General features: G+C 34.0%; 1 protein-coding gene across 3 annotated transcripts in view; it reads right to left on the reverse strand.

Annotated features, from left to right (window-relative positions):
• The window catches only part of LOC146395468 (uncharacterized), a 586,337-nt gene that overhangs the window by 214,285 nt on the left and 346,002 nt on the right, over positions 1-26,050 (reverse strand). For 2 of the 3 annotated variants that reach the window (XR_014831075.1, XR_014831074.1), the window contains one exon: positions 3,590-3,669. The gene's annotated coding sequence lies outside the window, so the exon portion shown is untranslated. Of the gene's footprint in view, positions 1-1,681; positions 3,670-26,050 lie in introns of those variants that run through there. The other variant, XM_085001993.1, reaches the window with a different exon arrangement.

A 26,050-nucleotide genomic window follows, 5' to 3' on the forward strand; every position in this document is an offset into this window, starting at 1 on the left:
TGGTATTTTAAAAGTTTTTATTAAGTACTTCCAAACAACTCCTTTATGTGATGCCAGATCTTTGGGACACTCTTTCAGCTAGGGTGTTCCATGGTCACTCTAGCGGAAAGAATTATGAAGAATAATTTTTTAAAGTATGTACATTGCAACAGCCAACAGATGTAAGAAGTCAATAACAAAAGGGGAAGACTGATTAGTGTTATACAGGCAATTAAAAATCATTTAAGGGGGAAGGATCAAGATGACAGGGGAGTAAGACATAGCACTCACCTCTCCCACAAACGTATTAAAAAGAAAACCTACATGTAGAACAATTGGCACAGAACATCTAATGAACACTGGAAGAAGACCTTAATTCTCCAAAAAGGGCAATAAACTCTCCTCATAACTGGGTAGAACAAAAGGAAAAAAAGTGAGAGAGAGAAGAGGGGAAAAAAAAAAGGAATCGGGATGGCACCAGCACTCCTGAGAGGGTGCTGTGAAAGGAAAGAAGCCTTCACCCTAGGAGGCCACCTAACCATCAGCCAGGATGGAAGGAAGCCTCAAAGCATCATCTGTACATATACCTCCACAGTTCAAAGGCATACACTATATATATAAATATATATACTCTTTTGCTAAAACAATAAAAATACGAAAACACTGAAAAGTATTTTAACAGAAAAACATTTCCAGTTCGGCTGCTATTTTAAATAATATTCTAAAAATGAGATGGAAATATTCAAAATTATAGACATATATTGTTTTATTTCTAAGAAATGGTGAGAATTTATTTTACAATCATGCTTCCAAGTTTAGCATTCCTTTCTGTTTTATTATTTATTCTTCTTAGCTTTTTTGAAAATTTTTTCAGTTTCATTAGGATATAATTGATAAATTACACTCGTTACAGACAAATAATTGCTAAGATTTTACATATGTATACACCAGTGAAATTGTCCTCCGAGTCAGAATAATTAATGTATTCATCACCCCCTAAAGTATCCTCATGCTCCCTTACAATCCCTCTTCTTGAGCCTCCTCATACTATCCCATAACTCCAGGTAAGCACTAATCTGCTTTCTTTCTTTTTCTTTTCAGGGCCACACCCATGGCATATGGAGGGTCCCAGACTAGGGGTCGAATCAGAGCTGTAGCCGCTGGCCTACGCCACAGCGCCAGCAATGCCAGATCAAGCCACATCTGCAACTACACCACAGCTCATGGTAATGCCAGATTCATAACCCACTGAGCAAGGCCAGGAATTGAACCTGTGTCCTCATGGATTCTAGTCAGTCTCATTTCTGCTGAACCACAATGGGAACTCCCTAACCTGCTTTCTGTCTTTAGAGATTAGTTTTCATTTTCTAAAATGTTGAATTGCTGGAATCATATAGTATGAGCTCTTTTCTTTGTTTGGCTTCTTTCCATGCAATCATTTTGAGATTGACCTGTGATTTTTCATCAATAGTTTAGTTGTTTTCATGACCTAATAGAATCCTGTTGTAAAGATACACAATAACTTGTGTTTCCATTAACATATTGATGAACTCTTGCGTTTCTAGATTTTGGATATTACACATACTGTTGTTATGAATGTATAAGTCCTTATATGGACATATTTTACACATGTTGTGTCAGAATTATCACTAAATATTATATATTTTAAAACAATTTTAAATAGCATTACATTTTATTATGATTTCTTTATTTGATTTTTCTTTGTAAAAATTTTTTAGAGCCTCACCTATGGCATATGGAAGTTCCCAGTCTAAGGGTCGAATCGGAGCTGTAGTTGCTGGACTAGGCAACTACAGCACAGCCACAGCCACAGCAACACCAGATCTAGGCTGCATCTGCAGCTTATGGTGCAACTTGAAGCATTGCTGGATCCTTAACCCATTGAGCAAGTCCAGGGATTGTACCTGCATCCTCATGGATGCTATTCATTTTTTTTTAATCCACTGAACCACAAAGGGAACTCTCTTTTATTGTAACTTCTGATTACCAATATATAAAAATATAATTTATTTTTATGTTGTATGTTTGTATGTTAATCTTATAACTTTTCTGAAGTTACTTTTTATTTCTGGTAGATTGTTATAGATTCCATAAGAATTTCTACAGATGATCATGTTACCTGCAAATAAGAATTTACTTCTTATCCAAAATGGATGTTTTTTTTTTCTTACTCTTTCTTATGCCTTTAAGTACTAGCAAGGATCTCCAGGAAATTTCCATTGTGGCTCAGCAGTAATGAGCCTGACTAGTATCCATGAGGATGTGGGTTTGATCCCTGGCTTTGGTCAGTGGGTTAAGGATCTAGCATTGCCATGAGCTGTGGTGTAGGTTGCAGCTGCATTGGCTCTGCTGGATAGGCTAGCAGCTGCAGCTCCGATTCGAGCAAGCCCTAGCCAGAGAACTTCCATATGCTGCGGATATAGCCCTAAAAAACAAAAACAAAACAAAACAAAACAAAACAAACAAACAAAAAAATCCCCAATACAATGCTCTTTTTCTTTTGGCTGAATTTAGGGGGAACGCATTTAGTCTTTCATCTTTAGTTACTGTATTAAGTTTTCTATACCTCCCTCTTGTACTCCTAGTTTTCCTGAGAGGTTTTCATTAGCAATGAGTGACAGACTTTGTTAAATGATTGATGTATCTATTGAGATGAGCATAGTTATAAAATCGATCTATTTTAAGGAATTGGCTGAAGAGGTTATGGGAGTTGGAAAGTCCATTTGCCATAGTGCAGGCTAGCAGACTGGAAACTGATGTGTTAATGCTGTAGTCCTGAGGTAGAATTTATTTTTACTCAGGGAAATTACAGTTTTGTTATTGAGAACTTTTAACTGATTAGATGAAGACCACCCAGATTATCAGAGAAAATACCCTTCATTTAAAGTCAACTGATTAGAGATGTGAACCATGGATATAAAATATCTTTACAGCAAGATCCATATAGTATTTATATAAATAACTGGGTACTGTAATCTAGCCAAATGGGCACATAAAACTGTCAGCCACATTTAGCAAAATGGTTTGAATATGAGACTCTTTCTTTAATGGTCGACCCCTAGTTTATGAACAGTTGTCCTGTAACTATAAAGTCCAAATTCTTTGGCTTGGTTACTGAGACACAGGTTTTCCCTCTACACTTAACACTTATGCTTTGTTTTATGCATTTGTCTTTGCATTCTACTTACCATGGTATCTCCTTTCTCTCATGTTATATATTACAATCTTCTCAGCTCAGTGAATTAGGGATTGATTTGTGTCTCCTTTTAATTGCTATAACATATACTGTTCTAAACTTTGGGATCCTAATATATACATATAATATACATAGAATTTTCTTATGTATAATTATACTCAGTTACAATCCTTCTGCAGGACAAGATTGTGGCTTATACATCTTGTGTCCTCCACCTTCTATACCAAGGAAAGTTGCATACAGTAGATATTCCCCTAAAAATTGTATTAGGAAAATGATATAACTTGACAGAATGTCATTAATACAAAAATTTTACTTTGGTAAAGGAATGATCAAAATTGTAATGAATTATTTTTAAATATAATACTTTCAAGTAGGAAAAAGACTTATTACCTGACTCATATGTCCTTCTTTGTAGGTCACACACAAATATTTTGTACAGCTCTGCCAGGTTCTCTTCCAGTTGATATAATCTAATGAAATGGAGAAATGTTTTTTGAGTAGTGAATGCAAAAAGTTGAAATTTATTTTATTTCAATGAATATAAATATATAATTATTTATAATAATTTAAAACAATCATTTGAAATGGATTCTTTGTTTTACATTCTATTTGCACATATTATTTCTAATGAAATTACTTTCAGTATAGAAACAATCATTCATATTATGTGCACATTTATTATCACAAAAAGATAATAAAGTTCCTCCTCACAAACAGATGAAAACAAAGACATTTAAGACAGACACAGAGAGAAATAGGAAAACAAAAACATGCCAACATAAAAAATATGACAGTAACATCATACAGATGGCAACATAGGGTGTTCTAACTTCAGTCCCCTTTACAAAAACACAAACTAAGTTTCCATAGACAAGACATAATTGTGAAAATACAGAGATGAAGCAGAAGCATACTCCTGGACCACAGACACTGAGGACCACATTACAAGGGTAAGAAGAAAGGATATACACTAATCTCATTACCCATGCACAAGGCCAGTAACGCCCTACACGCAGAAACTCCCCCCTGGACCTACGATTACTCCAAGAGAGAAAACAAGAGCCCAAGGTGAATTTTAAGCTTCTTCTGCACTGTGGGATGATTCCTGGGAGGCCTTATTTACCATGATACACTAAAGAAACGAAAGCAGGAGTAGCTATATTAAATTTAGACAGCTCAGAATTCAAAGCAAGGAAAGTTATCAGTGATAAACAAGGATATAACTGAATGATGAAAAGGTCACTTCTCCAAGAAGACATAAAAATCCTAAATGTGCAAAGATCTAACAACAGAGCATCAAACAATGTGAAGCAGAAATTAATAGAACTGCAAGGAGAAATAGATGAATCTACTGTCATAATGGGAGACTTTAATATACTTCCATTAGAAATTAGCAGATACAGCATGCACAAAATCAGTAAAGACTTGTTAAACTTTATGATACCATCAATCTGGATATAATGTGTGTCCATAGGCTAGTTTATCCAAGAACACTCTTCTTTTGTTGTTGTTGTTTTGTTTTTTGGGGGTTTTGTTTTATTTTATTTTTATTAAAGTATAGTTTATTTATAGTGTTGTGTCAATTTCTGCTGTACAGAAAAGTGACCCAGTCATACATAGATATAAATTCCTTTTCTCTTACTCTCTTCCATCATGTTCTATCCCAAGCGATTTGATATAGTTCCCTGTGCTATACAGTAGGACCTCACTGCTTATCCATTTGAAATGTAATAGTTTGCATCTACTAAACCCAAATTCTTACTCTATCTCACACCCTTTCCCCACCCCTTTGGCAACTACAAGTCAGTTCTCTATGTCTGTAAGTCTATTTCTGTTCTATTGCTATGTATATTTGTGCCACATTTTAGATTCTGATATGTGATGTCATATGGTATTTATCTTTCTCTTTCTGATTTACTACACTTAGTATGAGAATCTCTAGTTGCATCCATGTTGCTGCAAATGTCATTATTTTGTTATTTTTTTGTGGCAAAGTAGTATTCCATTACATATTTATATATACATATACATACACACCACATATTGTTAATTCATTCATCTGTTGAAACAGATGGAAAGATATATTGTTATCTTGGATTGGAAGACTCAATATTGTCAAAATGGCTGTACCACCTAAGGCAATCTACAGATTCAATGCAATTCCTATTAAATTACTGATGACATTCTTCAGATAACTAGACCAAAATATTTTAAAATTTGTATGGATAAACAAAAGACCCTGAATAGACAAATTAATATTGAAAAAGAAAAAATGGAACTGGAGGAATCAGGCTCCCTGACCTCAGACTATACTACAAAGCTACAGTCATCAAAACAGTATGATACAAAAAAAAAAAAGAAAAAAAATGAGAAGTTCCTGTCGTGGCTCAGTGGTTAGTGAATCCGACTGGGAACCATGAGGTTGTGGGTTCAATCCCTGGCCTTGCTCAGTGGGTTAAGGATCCAACGTTGCTGTGAGCTGTGGTGTAGGTTGCAGACACAGCTCGGATTCCATGTTGCTATGGCTGTGGTGTAGGTTGGCGGCTACAGCTCTGATTCAACCTTTAGCCTGGGAACCTCCATATGCCGCAGGAGCAGCCCTGGAAAGGGCAAAAAGACAAAAAAAAAAAAAAAAAAAGACAAAAAAAAAAAACCAGTATGATATTTATACAAAAACACACACGTGTGTGTGTGTGTGTGTGTGTATGTGTGAACAAGATAGAAAACCCAACTAATCTATGACAAAGGAGGCAAGAACATACAGTGGAGGAAATACAGTCCCTTCAATAAGTGGTGTGAAAACTGGATGTAACTTCATGTAAAAGAATGAAGTTACAACATTCTTTAACACCATACACAGAAATAAACTCAAAATGTATTAAAGACCTAAATGAAAGGCCAGATACTATTAAACTCCTAGGAAAAAACCTAGGCAGAATGCTTTTTGACATAAATCACAGCAATATCTTGTTTGATCTACTTCCTAGAATAATGTCAATAAAAACAAAAGCTTTTTCACAGCAAAGGAGACCATTAAAAAAAACCCAAAAAGACAACCCACAGACTGGGAGAAAATCTTTGCAAATGATGAAACTGCAAAGGAATAATCTCCAAAATATACAAAAAACTCATACGACTCAACAACAAAAAACAAAAAACCCAATCAGAAAATGGGCAGAAGATCTAAATAGCCATTTCTCCAAAAGAGACATACAGATAACGAATAGGCACATGAAAAAATGCTCAACATCACTAATAATTAGAGAAATGCAAATCAAAACTACAATGAGGTAGAGTTTGGGATATCTTTCAAAAGACAATAGCGGAGGGAATGCTTTCTAACTCATTCTATAAGGTCAGCATTACTTTAATACTAAAAGCAGACAAAGACACTACAAAGAGAACTACAGAAAATTTCTCTCATAAAAATAGATGTAAAAATTAACAAAATATTAGTAAATAAAATATCCAATAATATATAGAAACAATTGTATACCATAACCAAGCAGGATTTATCCAGATATGCAGGGCTAGTTTAACATTTGAAAATAAATTAATGTAATCCATCATACCAACAAGCAATAAAAGAAAAATCATATGGTGATATCAGTAGATGTAGAAAAAGCATTTAACAAAAATTAAAATTGTATTCATGATAAAAACTTTGAATAAATTAAAAATAGAAGGGATATTCTTCAACTTGATAAAGTATATCTACAAAAAACAAAACAAAACAAACAAAAAAGAAAATAAACAAAAACTACTGCCGAGGTTCTTATGGTGAGAAACTTCGGCTTTCCTTCTAAGATAAGGCGCAAGGTTGTTTCCTCTCACTACTCTTATAATATCATTCTGGAAATTCCAGCCAATTTATTAGACAAGAAAAGGAAATTAAAGATACATGGTTTGGGGGAGTTCCCTTGTGGCTCAGTGGGTTGAGGATCCAGTGATGTCACTGCAGTGGCTTTGATTATGGCTGTGATGTGGGTTTGAACCCTGGCCTGAGAACTTCCACATGCTATGGTCATGGCAAATATATGTATATCTATATATCTTTATATATATAGATACACACACACACACACACACACACACACACACACACACACAGAGTTTAGGAGGGAAGAAGTAAACCCGGATTTGTTCCCAGCAGACATGACAATCTATGTAGACAATCTTAGAAAATAGACAAAATTTTCCTGGAAGTAAGCAAGTGTAACAAATTTGTATGATACAAAGTTAATATACAAATGTCAATTGCTTTCCTAAAGAGCAGCAATAAACAAGTAGAACCTGAAATTGAAAACACAATACATTTATATTAGCTTTCTTTCCAAAAATTAACCCAAAATGATCATAGACCTCCCTGTATAAGGCAAAATTAAAACTTCGAGAAGATAACACAGAGGAAAGCCTAGATGACCTTGGATTTGGCAATGGCATTTTAGATGCCACGGGAATCATTCGTAAAATAAATAGTTCATAAGCTGAATTTTAAAACTTCTACTCTGCAAAGACAATGTCAAGAGAATGAGAGACTAGCTACAGACTGGAAGACAGAATTTGCAAAAGGCGCATCTGAAGAAGAACTGTTATCCAAAATATTCAAAGAAGTTTTAAAGCTCAATTAATTAAATAAAAAAGGACTAAAAAAATGAGCCAAAGCCTTTAACAGACAACTCACTGAAAAAAGTAAACTGGTGGCAAATAAATGTATAAAATACATTCCGCATTATATGTCATCAAGAAGAAGGAAAATTAAAACAGCAATGAGATATCACTACATATCTGTTAGAACAGCCAAAATTCAGAACACTGATGACACCAAATAATAATGAAGATGTTGAGCAATAGGAACCCTCATTTTTTGCTGGTGGTACTGCAAAATAATACAGCCATTTTGGAAGACAGTTTGAAGATTCTCACAGAATTAAACATACTCTTCCCATATGATCCAGCAATTGCACTCACTGGTATTTACTCAAAGTTAAAATTCTATTTCCATGCAAAAACCCATGCATGGATGTTTATTTTTATTAAACTATAGTTGATTTACAATGTTGTGCCATTTCTGTTGTATGGCAAATTGACCCAGTCATATATTCATATATATATATATGTCTCTGTGTGTGTGTGTATATATATATATATATATATATACACTTTTTCTTGTATTATCTTCCATCATGGTCTATCCCAAGAGATTGGAGATAGTTCCATATACTGCACAGTGGAACCTCACTGCTTATCCATTCTAAATGTAATAGTTTGCATCTACTAACCCCAAACTCCTAGTCCATCCCATTCCCTCACTCCTCCCTCTTGGCAGCCACAACTCTGTTCTCTATGTCTGTGAGTCTATTTCTGTTCTGTAGATAGGTTCGTTTATGTCACATTTTCAGTTCCACACATAAGTAATATCATATGGTATTTCTTTCTCTTTCTGACATCACTTAATATGAGGATCTCTAGTTGCATCCATGTTACTGCAAATGGCATTATGCTGTTATTTTTTTATGCCTGAGTAGAATTCCATTGTATATATGTACCACATCTTCGTTTTCATTTTTTTTTTTTTTCCTTTTCTAGGGCCACTCCAAGGGCATATGGAGGTTCCCAGGCTAGGGGTCCAATCAGAGCTGTAGCCACTGGCCTACACCAGAGACACAGTAACACAGGATCCGAGCCATGTCTGCCACCTAAACCAGAGCTCACGGCAATGCCAGATCCTTAACCCACTGAGCAAGGCCAGGGACTGAACCCAAAACCTCATGGTTCCTAGTCAGGTTCGTTAACCACTGAGCCATGACAGGAACTCCCCATTCATCTTTCAATGGACATTTAGGTTGTTTCCAACACATGGATATTTAAAGCAACTTTATAATTGCCAAGAATTGGATCCAATCAAAATGCCCTTCAGTAGCTGAATAGACAAGTGAATAGTGGTATATACTCAGACAACAGAATATGATTCACTGTTAAAAGAAGTGAGCTATCAGGCCATTAAAAAAAAAAAAAGAAAGAAAAAACAGGGAGTTGGAGCTCCCATCGTGGCTCAGCAGAAACGAATCTGACTAGCATCCATGAGGACACAGGTTAGATCCCTGGCGTCCCTCAGTGGGTTAGGATCTTCCATTGCTGTGAGCTGTGGTATAGGTCTCAGTTGCAGCTCAGATCTAGCTTGGCCGTAGCTATGTTGTAGGCTGGTGGCTACAGCTCCGATTTGACCTCTACCCTGGGAACCTCCATATACCCCAGGTGCAGCCCTAAAAAGACAAAAAAAAAAATAAACAGGGAGAATCTTAAATGCACATTATTTTTGCTTATGCATATTATGAATATTATATAATATTATAAATGTAATAATTATAATGATAATATTCATAATGTACATAAGTGTAGGAAGCCAACCTGAAAAGCTACATGTTGTGTAATTACAACTATATGACATTCTGGAAAAGGTGAAACTATGGAGATAGAAAAAATATCAGTGGTTGCTAGGGATTGGATAGGGGGAAGGATGAATAGGCAAAAGCACAGAGGATTTTTAGGGCAGTGAAAATATTCGGCATGCTACCATAATAATGGTTATATTTTGTTATATATTTGTCAAAACCCACAGAATTGTATAGCATCAAAAGTGAATCCTTAGATTAATTATGATTTTGGGGTGATTATGATGCGTCAGTATAGCTTTGTCAGTTGTAATATATCTACCACTATGGTGAATGACACTGATAATGGAAGACTATGCATGTATGGGGTTAGGCAGTACATGGGACATCTTTCTACCTTTCCCTACATTTGGCTAGGGTTTTGTTTTTTTTTTGGTCTTTTTGCATTTTAGGGCCACACCCACAGCATATGGAGCTTCCCAGGTTAGGGGTCCAATTGGAACTGCAGCTGCCAGTCTACACCAGAGACAGGAAAGTGGGATCTGAGCTGCGTCTGCAATCTACACGATAGTTCAGGGCAACACCAGATCCTTACACACTGAGTGAGGCCAGGGATCGAACCCACATCCTCTTGGATGCTCGTCAGGTTCCCTAACCACTGAGCCAAGACAGGAACTCCTAAAAATGTAACATCTTAATAACAAAAATATTACCAAGCCTCCAATTAAATTTATTTTCTGAAATGTGCTAGAAAGAAAATACTTATAAATATTACAAATAGAGAAGGCAAGACATGCCTTGTATTGAGGGGAAAACTACAAAGTGTCACTGTTGTACTTGGTTAGACTAAAATAAGATTTTTGAAAATCAAACTGAAAAAGTTTCCAGCAACATTTATTTGTATCTGTCATATCAAACATACTTGATAACAGGTACTTACACGTGTGATAACTTCCATAGACAATTTAATTAAAATACGCTTGGACTTTACTATCACAGTCAAGATTTAATGATTAAAAGAATATTCGGGAATATATGTAGATGTATACCTTTTTTTTTTTTTTTTCTTGTTTTTTTAGGGCCGCACCTGCAGCATGTGGAAGTTCCTAGGCTAGGGGTCGAACTGAAGCTGCAGCTGCCAGCCTAAGCCACAGCCACAGCAACGTGGGATCTGAGCCACATCTGCAACCCACAGCACAGCTTAGGACAATGCTGGATGCTTAATTCACCAAGCGAGGCCAGGGATAGAACTTGCATCCTCATGGACACCAGTCGGGTTCAAAACCCACTGAGCCACAACAGAAACTCCTGTATATCTTTCAAAATTAGAGTAAGTGTCTCTTTTCAGGACTTTTATGTAATTAGTTAAAAAATGAAGAAATGTAAAATGCTAATTTCAAATGTAGGAATATATTTTTAGCTTCAATTTAATGTAAAAAGTTTATTTTGCTAATAAACTTTAAAGTAAAAAATAAAATTTATACATATAAACAGATTGTTTTAAATATCTTTAAATATAAATGATTAATTTTGTGAAAATTTTACAAAAAATATTTTTTCAGCTATTTCAAGAAAATCAATTAAATTAATAGGAGACCTGCATACCATTTACAACCATTGTAATAATATTTGACTTTTTGATGGCATTGTCCTAGGACTTATTTTAACTTGCTTCTAATTATTCTTGGTTTTAAATGCCCAATTATTCCAACTTTCATAACAGATTGCAAAACTCATTTATAGAAGGAATTTACTACCTTTGAAATGTCAAATAATGCATAATAAAGAAGAATTGATTTGGCTTTTGTTTTTAAAAAATATTAATTTGACTTATGAATGAATCACATAAATCGAAAAATGTATATAACCATATAAATTCACCCTCCAAAACAAATAAAATATATTTCAACACAAACTTTTCCAACGGTCTAAACTCATACAGCATTAAATTAAAAACATATTTTTGTTGCTTTTTAATTTTGTTGTAGTTCTTTTTTTGCCTTCAGTTAGCTATTTTTAAAGATTTATATATAATTAATAAATATCTATGTATTAAAATAGATATTTAAATTGTTATTGTGATAAGCACACTTAACATGAGATCTGTTCGCAACAAATTTTATGTGCATATAACATTATTATTGGCTATAAATTTGCTATACAGTGCTGTTCAGCAAATCTCTAGAGTTTAACTTAACTGAAAATTATCTATATTGAGTAATAACTTCCTATTTCCTCATCCTCTCTGGGTTCTGGTAACCACCATTCCAGTCTTTGATTTTATAAATTTACTATTTTAAATGTCTCGTGTAAGTGGAATTATGCAGTACTTGTCTTTCCATGTCTGGTTTATTTCACTTAGCTTAATATTCTCAAGAGTGTTTGGTCTTTATTTTTAAAGAACTTCATTTAAATTACACATCCATACACATTTCTCATTTGAAATTAACCATAGGGAAGGCTACTGTCAATATTTTAAACAAAAAAATAAAATAATTAGATTATGACTACAGAATTTTTAAAGGAACTACCATACTTGTGAATGTTTAAAATTAGTTGAAACATAATAAAAGATCCAGTGAGAAAAATTTTTTCTGACATAATTATTGGCATTTATTTATTTTGCACTCATTTTCCAAAAAAAAAATACAACATCATATCTTTGGAGAATTTAATGATTGTCAAAAACTTTGTATTTGGGAGTCTTTTTTTTTTTTTGGTCTTTTTGCCTTTTCTAGGGCCGCACCCAGGGCATATGGAGGTTCCCAGGCTAGGGGTCTAATCAGAGCTGCAGCCGCTGACCTATGCCAGAGCCACAGCAATGCCAGATCCGAGCCGCATCTGTGACCTACACCACAGCTCAAGGCAATGCCAGATCCTTAACCCAATGAGCAAGGCCAGGGATTGAACCAGTAACTTCATGGTTTCTAGTCGGATTCATTCACCACTGAGCCACGCCGGGAACTTCAGGGAGTCTTAATTTACATTTACATCTCTTCTCTCTTTCATTCAAGCTTTTTGATTTTTGTAAGTCAATTAAACACTTATCTGTGTTTTCTTATTTATGAAACTGAAAAGAATCTATTTCTTATTTATGAAACAGAAATTGTTAAACATTTATTAACAATAATAACAATAATGATAACACCTTCACAGAAATCAAAATTGTTACACAAATTGTGTGTCCCTCATGTAATATATTCATACTCATAACTTTTCATTAAATGAATTCCTGGCTTCCATTATTTTTTTAAGAATTAACTTAGAAGGGAAAGGGAAACGAACAGACAGGGAAATTAAAGTCAATGTTATCTTCAGTAAAATAGCAAGATATAGTAAAATAACAAATAGAAAAATAGCTGGAGATTAGATGGAAGAGATCTAAAGAAAGATACACAAAATGCAAAAGAAAGAAAAGACTCTAAAAAACTTTTGTAGCTGTAATAATTCTCATCCTATAAATCTTTATTTCTCCATATTACTTTAAAAAGAATTCTCCTATATGCCCTTGTGCCCTCATTTCTGTTCAAACTCATTCTCCCTTATAGGCACTGCTTTCCCTCAGATTCCTCTTGCCACTTCTCCATGAAAGAAGTATTGATTGAGTGATAAAGCAAATCCAGTTACATTGCTGTAGTGATCTCATTTCACAAAAGAGTCTGGAGAAATAAATGTATCCTTAGAGTAAACTTCAGATCACTTAACAGTTTTGAAATCCTGAAATGCCAACCAAAAGAACATTTCCAGGGTAAAGGAATAGTTGAAAATAGCATGAGTCGGAATAAGGTTGGAAGCCAGTAAAGGTAAAATACCCATCCCTGGAAGAGAGACTGAATGAAAAGTGATTGATGCTGTTTAAACTTTCTCTGGATGTTTCCAGTGTTAGAAACTAGGCATGCAGTAGGATTTAGGATGTTTGTAAAAGTGGAACCATAACACAGTCTGCTCATTTTCTTCTTTTTCCCTTCAATTCTTCTTGTTTTTCATGTATCTGTTCAAGCCTTTCAGATAATTTATTTCTAAGATATTCTCAGTTCTATTTGTAATGTCTTAAGCATGTGGATTCAATTAAACAGTGGTTTTAGCATCCAGACTGCCTCAGACAGGATGTGGTGTGAGGGGATTGTGAAACATGATCTGATAGGAGACTAAAGATTACTTTCTTGGGGACTATCAGCAGGGAAAGTGGTATTGACAACAATCAGTAATCCAATTTGAGGATTTAGAAGAGTCAGGTCAAATGTTGCAGAAGATCTTTAATGCTGATAGAAAAGGAGAGTCCAGATCAGCATAAAATCACACACAGGGAGATTCAGATTATGAGAGCAATGAAAAAAATTCTATCTGTTGCCTGAGTGATTGAAATGAGAAGGCAATGATTAACAATGATTAGTTTGGAGGAGCAAACAAAAAGTATCAAAATAAAACACAAAACAATGATCCAAGGGAAATGCTAAAACCTGCATCTGTAAGTGTATATCCATAGGCTCAGACTAGTCACCCTCCTTTCCACCAAGTGGTCAAATCAGAGCTTAAGAAGAAATATTGGCATTTATCTTATATATATGGCAATGATCCAAATAACCCCTATCATGACGGCATTCATTTTATTTCTACAATTCCATTTCTCACTCTCCTTAATTCTCTATTGGATCCAGACAGATCTTATTTCTGTGTCTTGGACCTGTGATAGTTTTAGACTCTCCTAGCACCAACTGGCTACTTATGAATAATGTGTTTGCTTTGAGAATCCATTCACCCAAAATTAAACACTGCTGAACTTACTTTTATTTTCCCTGAACCCACTGCATGTGGAAGTGCCTGTGCAAAGGATTGAACCTGAGCTACAACAGTGACCCAAACCAGTACAGTGACAATGCTGGTTCCTTAAGCCATTGAGCCACAAGAGAACTCTTTAACTTAATTTTTGCTGGTTCTATTTGCCAGTTCATCCAATGCAAAACACTTCTGAGTCTAACTTTTGATAATTTCGAGAGATAATTTTGATAAATTTAGTAATAAACAATAACTGCAACAGCATTAGTAATAATAATAATAAAGATGGTGATAATGATGTTGATGACAATGATAATGATGCAAAAATGTGTAGAATACCATTTTTAATTTGACAATGGAAGGCTAGGTGGATCAGAATTATCTTTACTGAAAAAAGGTAAATACTAGACTATATATCTGTGCATATATAGCACATACATACAACACAGAAATACATGGTCTACTTGCATGACTCTGAAAGAAAGTACCTAGCCCCTTATATTTTGCAACCTATATGCTTCACTTGTCTTACTCTAATCTTGACCCTGGTAAAATTTATGGAAACCAAAGACAAAGATGAAATCTTTGTAAAAGTATAAAAAGAACAGGGCAGATTTCCTTTAAATAAGAAAAATAAATTTGTCAGCTAATTCTTGAGAGAAAAAAATAGATTATGTAGGATGGCAAAATGGAATCTCTAATGTACTAAAAGGAGCCATCACCCTAGACTTCTATATCTAATCTCTACCTAGAATTCTATTCCCTAAATATATCATCCCAATATGGAGCACTGGAACATTGAATAATAATAATAATAACAATAATAATAATGAAATAGACAAAATAAAAGAAAGTTTGCCATCTTTAGCCTCATATTACTATCTTTAAAGGGTATTTTTTAGGCACAAGACAAATAATTTAATATAGAAGTTTTGAGACAGAGGATGGGATAAAGAGCAATGGAAATTACAAAATGTGGCAGTTTAAATGAATACTACCATCAAAACAAATTTAAGAAGTCTAATATACACATATAACATCACACACATATACACAGATACACACATATAAACACAAACACACATATAAATAGGTAAAATAGAAAGCAATAATAGCATATTTAATGGGGTGATGAAAACCAAATAAAATGTTCTAATATCATTCAATTATCTAGGAAGTTAAAAAAACTTACAGATGTTTATTAGAAGCTATAATTAATGTCATTAATAAAAGTAAGAATATATAACTATAAAATCATTATAGAGGTAAAATGCAATTTTAAAAATCCAAAAGAAAGGCGATCAAAAGAAATATTGCAAGTGGGGCAAATAAAAACTGATATTACTCAAATATATCAGTCATTACACCCTATTTAATGAAATACATTATCTAATTAGATCAACAAAAGCTTTCTAGAGGGAATATAAAATAAGACCCAGCCATACATAATTTATAAAAGAACAACTTTACTAAAAGAAAAATGAGAAATTAATAAAATGGAGAAGTATAGCACTTAGATATTAATTAAAGTTGGTTTAACTCTTGAAATACCTGATCAAGATATTAAAGATAAATTTAACTAGAGGGAAAAAGGGTTAAAGGGTTGTGTCTTGATGATCAAAAGTTCATTTTAGAAGGAAATACAACAGTTAGCTTTGCATGTACATAGCCTCTATATGTATATATACATTCACATAGATATGTATATATACATATCTATGTGTGTGTATATATATATGACAGTTTGAAATAACCAAGGGAGAAATATTTAAGTCTATAAGAAGTTAGACTTTTTAACATGCTTCTCTCAGAAGCTCATAAAACAAATATATTAACAAATTATAAAAAGATAGATGATTTAAACAACCTAGCTTAACATGTATAGAATACTGCATGCCACAACTAAAAAGTACACAAATGTACTCATAATATTTGCCCTGACTTTTTCTAACCATATAATATTATCTAGTTATAAATGTTTTAAAATATACAGCTATGATGTATATATATATATATATATATATAGTGGAAATAAGCTAGAAATAAACAGCAAAATGTTAACTAAGAATAAATCTACACATGTTCAGAAATTAAGCAAAACACTTCCAAATAAACCATACCTGAAAGTAATCAAAATAGAAGATATTTTTAACTGAACAATACCGATAATCTCATTTTATGATGCCAATGTAAGCTTGATTCAACTTTAATTCTTCAAGATAAATAGATGAAATATCCCAGAGAAAATATTAACAAATCTTATCAAATGATGCACATTTTGGTAAGTAAATCATGGCCAATTTTACTTTAAGAATACATGTTTCACTTACCACAAAGAAGCACTCTATTCACTACGTTAATATTATTAAAAGGAAATGTTTTATCGCAATATATGCAAAGTTACTAATTTTTAACACCATTTGTGTATAAAAAGAATCTAAGGATATTCAGACTCAAAGGAATCTTCCTTAATCTTATAATAAGGTACTGAATACTGACCTATATTACATAGCTTTGTGAGCAGTTTAAAAAATTTTCTCTGAGATCAAGCACAAATAAGGATTCAGCAATCTACAAATTTTACCAGTATTAAGCATTCTACACATAGTCTTAGTCTTTGCAATAAGGAGAAAAACAAATAAATCAAAGGTACAAGAATTGACAAAAAAATATAACTATGTACCATTATTCTCAAAAAACTGTGACCATAGAACCAACATGATATATAATTAAGTTATTAAAAGCTAACATAGAAAAAAGGAATGGAAATTGGTGCAGCTGGTATGGAGGACAATATAGAAGTTCCTTAAAAAACTAGAAATAGCATTATGATATGATCCTGCAATCACACTCCTGGGCATATATCTGGAGAAAACTTTAACGTGAAAAGATACATATACCTCAAAGTTCACAGCAGCATGTTTACATGTTTACAATAGCCAAAAAATGTACAATAGCCAAGAAATCTAAATGTCCAAAAACAGATAAAGAAAATGTGACATATATGTGTGTGTATACACACACACACACATATATATATATATATATACACATGCTTTTTATGGCTGAGTAATATTCCACCATATATTAATATTACTCAGCCATAAAAAAGCATGAAATAATGCCATTTGCAGCAACATAAATGGACCCAGAGATTATCATATTAAGTGAAGTAAACCAGACAGAGAAAGACAAAAATCACATGATATCACTTGCAGAATTAAAAAAAAAAGATACAAATGAATATATTTACCAAGCAGAAATAGACTCACATACACAGAAAACAAAAACAAACTAATGATTACCAAAGGGGATAGAAGAGGTGGGGGAGAGAGATATACTAGGAGTTTGGGATTAAAATATTCACACTGCTATACATAAAATAAATAACAAAGATGTCCTGTATAGGAACCATATTAAATATTTTCTAATAATCTGTAATGGAAAATAATCTGAAAAGAATATATGTATATGTACAACTTAATCACTGTGCTGTTCACTTGAAATTAACGCAACATTTTAAAATAACTATACTTGAATTATCAAGTTTTAATGAGAAAAAAATGTTAAATAATTTCAACAAATCAATATACAAAAAACAATGCTGTTTTTCTGTACAGTGGAAACAAAGCATTAGAGACTAAAACTGTCAAAAATAATACTACTTAATTTACCGAAAATATTGCAGGGAGTGAAGTTACCAAGATGAAGAAATAGGTTGTGCCTGACTTCACTCCACTTCAGAAGAACAACTAACATGAACAAGACACCACTGAGAGAATCCTAGAACACAAGGGTAAGGATGAAGCACCAATCCCTGCACCACAGAGATCAAGACAGATTGCAGTAGAAATATAAGAGAGGTGGTGACACACTGACCACCTGAAGCTAGGGTGGCAGCACCACATGAAGGGATCACCCCTGAGCCTCCAGTGCCTCCAGTGGGAAAAGAGAACCCAGAGACAACAGCCAACACTTCTCAGAATTGGGGTTCCTTTGCAAGAGGAGGCCTTGCTCTGGTATCATACTACAGGTATTGCAGTCAGACTGAAAATCTGACTGTGATAGAGAAGAGGGGAGAGACTGCAACAACCAACACACATATCTTAGCCAATAAAGTTCATATTTGCAGTGCCTAAGTAGTAATCCCAACCAGTAGCTTTGTTCATCTGCAGAACCAAGTCAGAAGCACACTCTGGACAGGGAACTTGGCAGGATGCAGATCTTCGTGGTTCAGATCTTCGAATCAGTTTTGCTGGCTCTAGAGCCCATAATGTCTATACCCAGGTAAGAAGCTGAGTAACTGCCCATTCCACTATGGAGAATATCTTCCAGCTTCATGTGACTAGGAGGTCAGGTGACAACTCCTGGAAGCTGTGTAGCCCACTAGAGCTCAAGCCAAGAAAAGGGCAGGCAGAGCTAACAGTTTGCAAAGCCAAGTCAGTGGCTTATTTAGCCAGAGAACCTGGGAAGTGAATCATCTTAAAAAGAAAAAAAGATTAGTGCAGAAAAAATGAAATATGGAACAGAAAAACAATGGAAAACACTAACTAACCCAGTTGGTTCTTGGAAAAGATAAACCAAAGTGGCAAATCTTTAGTTAATCAGCCAAGAAAAAAGAAGAACCCAAACCAAAAATACAATAAATGAAAAATTGTAATAATAGATAACAGAAAGTCAAGGAATATTAAGCGACTACTATGTACAACTACATGTCAAGAAACTGGGAAACCTAGAAGAAATGAAAAAAAGAAAATCCTAGAAACATACAACATACTAAGACTGAGTCAGTAAGAAATAAAAAAAATAACCAATTACTAGTAAGGAGATTGAATCAGTAATCTAAAATCTCCCAACGAAGAAAAGCTTGGGGCTAGATGATTTTACTGGTCAATTTTGCCAAACATTTAAAAAATTAACAAGAATTCTTCTCAAGCTCTCCCAAAAAATTAAATAGGAAGGGCCACATTCAAGCTCATTTTATGTGGCTACCATTATCCTGAAACCAAAATTTTTTTTTTTTTTAAAAAAGGGCATTTCTAGAAAAGAAACTATAGGCCAGTAATCCCAGGAAAATATAGATACAAAAATTCTCAATAAAGTACTACCAAACCAAATTCAGCAGCACATTAAAAGTCTCATTCACCATGATCAAGTGGGATTTATTTCTGGAATGCAAAGATAATTCAACATGTACCAAGCAATGTGATATATTGCATTAATAAAACAAAAGAAAATAACCACATGATAATCTCAAGAGATGAAAGCATTTGACAAATTTCAATGTTCATAGATTATAAAAACTCTTAAAAAATTAGGCACAAAAGGAATATATCTCACTGTAATAGGCTACACATGGCAAGCTTACAGCTAAAATTGTACTCAGTGATGAAAGATTGAAAGATTTTCCTCTAAGATCAGGAACAAGACAAAGGTGCCCACTCTCACCACTCCTATTCAACATTGTACTGGAAGTCCTAGATAGAGAAACCAGGGAGAAAAAGACATAAAAGATATTAGAATTGAATAGGAAGAAGTAAATTTTTTCTCTATTTACAGATATGATTTTATATAAAGAAAATCCCAAATACTCAACCAAAGGACTGTTAGATCTGATCAATAAATTTAGCAAAGATGCAGGATACAATACTAACATACAAAAATCAGTAGCCCCTGGCCATAATGGCTGTCACCAAAAAGTCTACAAACAATAAATGACGGAGAGGGTGTGGAGAAAAGGGAACCCTATTTTATACTCTTGGTGGGAATGTAAATTGGTGCAACCATTGTGGAAAACAGTATGTAGTTTCCTCAGAATGCTAAAAATAGAATTACCATTTGATTCAGCAATCCTACTCCTGGGCATCTATCCAGAGAAAACCATGACTTGAAAAGACACATGTTCTCCAATGTTCATTGCAGGACTATATACAATAGCTAAGACACGGAAACAACCTAAATGTCCATCGGCAGAGGAGTGGATAAAGAAGATGTGGTACACATACGCAATGGAATATTACTCAGACTTTAAAAGGAAAGAAATAATGGCATTTGTAGCAACAGGGATGGACTTAGAAATTATGCTAAGTAAAGTTGGTCAGACAATGAGAACCAACATCCTATGCTATCACTTACACATGGGATCTAAAAAAAGGACACAATGAATTTTGCAGAACATGTACTAACTCACAGACTTTGAAAAACTTGTGGTTTCCAAAGGAGACAGGTTGGAGCTGGGGGTTTGGGATGGAAATGTTATAAAACCGTGTTGTGATGATCACTGTAGAAATATAAATGTAATAAAATTCATTGAGTAAAAAAAAAAAAAATCAGTAGCCTTTCCATACACTAACAGCAAATTTCCTGAAGAAGAAATAAAGAAGTTGATCCCATGTACAGTAGCATGAAAAACAAATACTTAGGAATATCATTGCTGTGGCTCTGGCGTAGGCTGGCAGCTACAGTTCCGATTAGACCCCTAGCCTGGGAACCTCCATATGCCATGGAAGAGGCCCTAGAAAAGGCAAAAAGACCAAAAGAAAAAAAAAAAAAAAAAAAAAAGGAGTTCACGTCGTGGCTCAGTGTTAATGAATCCGACTAGGAACCATGAGGTTGTGGCCCTGCTCAGTGGGTTAAGGATCCAGCATTGCTGTGAGCTGTGATATAGGTCACGGATAGGGCTCAGATCCTGCATTGCTGTGGCTCTGGCTTAGGCTGGCGGCTACAGCTCTGATTAGACCCCTAGCCTAGGAACCTCCCTATGCCGTGGGAGCAGCCCTAGAAAAGGCAAAAAGACAAGAAAAAAAAAAAGAATAAATTTAAGTAAGGAGGTGAAAGGTCTCTCCTTTAAAATCTATAAGACTGATAAAATAAATCAAGGAAGATAGAAGTGAATTAAAAGTATCTTGTGTTCATGGATTGGAAGAATTAACATGGTTAAAATGTCAATACTATCAAAAGCCATCTATAGATCTAATGCAATCCCTATCAAGATTACAATGATATATTTTACAGAAATATAAAAGACACTCCTAAAATTTAGGAATTACAAAAGAGCACTGAATAGCCTAAGAAATCTTGAGAAAGAGGAACAAGCAGGAGGCAGCACAGTTTCTGATTTCAAGATATATTATAAATAAAGCTGCAGTAAACGAAACAGTATGGTACTGGCATAAAAACAAATAGACCAATGGAACAGAATTGAGAGTCCAGAAGCAAACCTAAAGATAAACAGTCAACTAATATTTGACAAGGGAACCAAGAATACTCGCTAGAGAAAATCCAGTCTGTTTAATAAATGGTGCTTCAATAATTGGATAATGACATGTAATGAAATGACTCCTTTTTTACACCACTCACAAAGATTAACTCAAAATATGGCAAAGACATCAATGTAAGACTTTAAACCATGAAACTCCTAGAAGACATAGAAATAATGCTCCTTGACATAGATAAGTCTTGGTAGTGATTTTTTGGATATTACCCCTAAAGCAAAAGCAACAAAATAAAAAGTAAATAAGCAGAATTACATTAAACTACAAAGCTTTTCTACTGCAAAAGAAATCAACAACAAAAAGAATAGACAATCTATAAAATGGGGAAAACGCTATTTGCAAAACAAATATCTAATAAGCAGTTAATATCCAAAATATGTAAAGAACTCATACAACTCACCAGCATATGCACACACACACATACACACACACACACACACACACAAAACCAACAAATAATTTTAAAATGTCCAAAGAACCCGAATAGATGTTTCTCTAAAGAAGATATATAAAAGGTCAACAGGTACATGGAAAGATGCTAAAAAATCACTAGTTATTAGGGAAATGCAGATTAAAACTACAATGAGGTAACAAGGATCTACTCTATAGTACCTGGTAATCTAATCATACTATGTAATAACCTATGTGAGAAAAGAATCTGAAAAGGAACAGATGTATGTATATGTATAACTGATTTACTTTGCTGTACACCTGAAACAAAACTTTCTTAGTCAATTAAACTCCAATAAAATTTATTAAAAATAAACAATGAGATATTACCTCACACTTGATAGAATGACCATCATCAAAATACAAGTGATAACACATGCCAGCATGTGGAGAAAAGGGGACATTTTTGGACTATGGGAAGGATTTTAAATTGGTACAGTCACTATATAAAACATGTGGAGGATCTTCAAAAACTTAAAAATAGAACAATGAACCAGCAATTCCACTTCTCGGAATATATCCAAAGAAAGCAAAAACACTGACTTGAAAAGATATTTGCAACCCCATGTTCATATCAGCAATACTTTCAATGTCCAAGATATGGAAGCAATCTGAGTGTCCACACAATGGATGAATGGATAAAGAAGTTACACACAGACACACAAACACACAGACACAGGAATACTATGTGCCATAAAATGGGGAAAATCCTACCATTTTAGACAACATGGACAGAACTCAAAGGCATCATACTAAGTAAAATAACCCTAACAGAGAAAGACAAATACTGTATTAACTCACTTATATGTGGAATAAAAAACAAAAGAAATGAAAAAATGAAAAATGAAAAAAAAAAACTCATAGAAAAAGATATCAGACTTGTGATTACAAGAGGCAGGAGGTGAAGAGTGGGGGAACTGGAGAAAGAGAGTCAAAAGTTACAAATTCCTTTTATAAGCACATACTTATACGTACTTAAAAGTACGAAGGGTGTTATGATCAACATGATGACCACCACTAGTATTGCTGTAAGACATATAGGAAAATTGTTATGAGAGTAAATACTATGAGTTCTATCACGAAATATTTTTTTTTCTTTTCTCTTAATTTTTTTTTTTTTTTTTTTTGGTCTTTTTGCTATTTCTTGGGCTGCTCCTGCGGCATATAGAGGTTCTCAGGCCAGGGGTCGAATCGGAGCTGTAGCCACCGGCCTACGCCAGAGCCACAGCAACGCGGGATCCGAGCCGCGTCTGCAACCTGCACCACAGCTCATGGCAACACCGGATCGTTAACCCACTGAGCAAGGGCAGGGACCGAACCTGCAACCTCATGGTTCCTAGTCGGATTTGTTAAGCACTGCGCCACGACGGGAACTCCTCTTCTCTCTTTATAAAATTGTATCTATATGAGGGAGTTCCCATCCTGGCGCATCGGAAACGAATCCGACTAGGAACCATGAGGTTGCGGGTTCAATCCCTGGCCTCACTCAGTGGCTTAAGCATCTGGTGTTGCCGGGAGCTGTGGTGTAGGTGTTAGACGCAGCTCAGATCCCACATTGCTGTGGCGCTGGTGTAAGCTGGCAGGTACAGCTCCAATTAGACCCCTAACCTGGGAACCTCCGTATGTCGCGGTTGCGGCCCTAAGAAAGGACAAAAAGACAAAAAAGGAAAATAGAAAATTGCACCCATATGAGAAAATGGATGCTAGTTTAACTTAATATGATAATCATTTAACAATATATGCAAATCAAACCATCATGCTGTACACCTTAAGCTTACACAGTGATGTATATAAATTATTTCTCAATAAAACTGAAAAAAGCCTTGGAGATACATCTGTTAGAAGATGTGTAAGATCTTTTACAAAGAAAATTTTACAAAGAAAAATTTTACTTTGAGATACTAAGAAGAAATAAAATATTAGAGTTTGAAAAGTCTGTGAACCAGAACTCAATATGATAATGATAAGGACATTCCCCAGATTAATCAAGAAATTTTAAAAAACCCAAATAAATCCCAGAATTTTTTTTACCCCCAGAAATAGACTCAGTGACTCCACAATTTAGATGGCAACATAAAGGAATGTGATTACCCAAGACAATACAGAAGTCCAACAAAGTCAGAGGAATTCTTTTACCAAGTTGCAAAACATTATAAATTTACAGAAAATAAGATTATGAGGTATTGGTGCAAGAAGAGACAAACAGACAAACAGAGACAAAAGTCCAAAAATAGATGCAGGTATGAACATTTTGTTTATACCACACATAGCCTTGTAACATAGTCTAGAAAGGAGAATCCTTGCGAAGAATAATGTTCTATCTGTCAGATATTTATATATCTAAAGTTAAAATAAAATCAGTTCCTGCCTAACAAATAAACAAAATTATTTTAAATGAATTATAGATCTGAATATGAAAGTAAACAATAAGATTTAAAAATAGTTTAGGAAATAATTTCATAATCCCAGGGTAGGAAAAGATGACTTAAGTGAGATAAAAGGCAGCAACTATAAAGAAAAAATATGGTAAAAGATACTACATAAAGATAAATAAATGTATTCTACTCATGAATAAACATCAAGAGAGTAAAACAGTATATTTCACTTGTATTTTTGTAGAAAGCTGTGTTATATTAATAAAAAGGAAAACCATACACAAGCAAAAATGGGAAAGTAAGTTATATAGAAACAGTTATAAAAAAATTAAGACAAAAAAATAATATGCTATGGAATGGATACTGAATATTTCCACATAATATATTTAAAAAACTGATGACAGTTTCTTTGGGGATGGGAAGATGAGGTAGATATTGGGAGGCAGAAAAAAATGAATCTTCATTGTTGTTGACATTGTTCTATTTCTTGACCTGAGTGATGATTAAATTAATAATCTATTATTATTTATTGAATTCTACATCTAATGGCTTTTATACTTTTTTAATGTGTTTTTACATCAATAAAATCTAAATTAATAAAATATCAAGAAACTGCTATATTCCAGACACTGTCATTATTCCTTTACACATAATAACTCATTTAATCCTCACTAGTCTATTTGGTAGATATTATTATGCCTGACTTAAAGATTAAAACATAATTAAAAACTATGAAACAAGACAGAGAATTAAAGTAGGTTAACGAAGAAGGTGCTGATCCAGGATGTGCATCTAGATATCTGGCTACAAAGTCTTTATCTTAACTAGAATACTTAGCTCTATTCTATTAACTAGAATACTTTGCTCTTAGTTTTGCATAGGAGGAAAGTTTCCAATCTTCAAATGCAACACTCTTGGATTACTTGCTGTAGGAAAAAGGTTTTAGCTCATGATTCTCTCAATTTATACTACACACGCATATGTAACACTTTGTGTTTATATATGCTTTATTGTTTTTTACAACTATATCTCAAATATATACTTTTAATACACAAGTTTAAATGAATCATAGAGTCACTATTTTTACAAAATTTGAATAATTATTTATTTATTTATTGTCTTTTTAGGGCCACACCCATGGCATATGGACGTTCTCAGTCTAGGGGATGAATTGGAGCTGTTGCCGCTGGCCTATGTCTCAGCCACAACAATGCACAATCCGAGCCAGGTCTGCGACCTACACCAGAGCTCACAGTAACACTGAATCCTTAACCCACTGAGCAAGGCCAGGGATCGAACCTGCATGCTCACGGATGCTAGTCATATTCATTTCTGCTGAGCCATGATGAGAACTCCATGAATAATATTATTTTTGTATTTAAAAATCAGATTATGGAGTATGTCCCTGAGAATACTAAGTTTCAAAATTCAGTGCATTATATAGAAAAAGTTGGACAAATTTATCTTTCTCAATAACTCAATTTATTGAGCAAGCTACCTATAAATAAACTTAGTGACTATATTACACTTTTGTGGTTTGATGATTTATAGAGGTGCTGAGGTTAATAATACGGACCATAC

This window comes from Sus scrofa, chromosome 16 (assembly GCF_054392235.1).
Source record: "Sus scrofa isolate SSC_HxYL_T2T_F1_AM1 chromosome 16, Sscrofa_HxYL_maternal_Yorkshire_Landrace_v2.0, whole genome shotgun sequence".
In the NCBI taxonomy this organism is placed as follows: Eukaryota; Metazoa; Chordata; class Mammalia; order Artiodactyla; family Suidae; genus Sus; species Sus scrofa.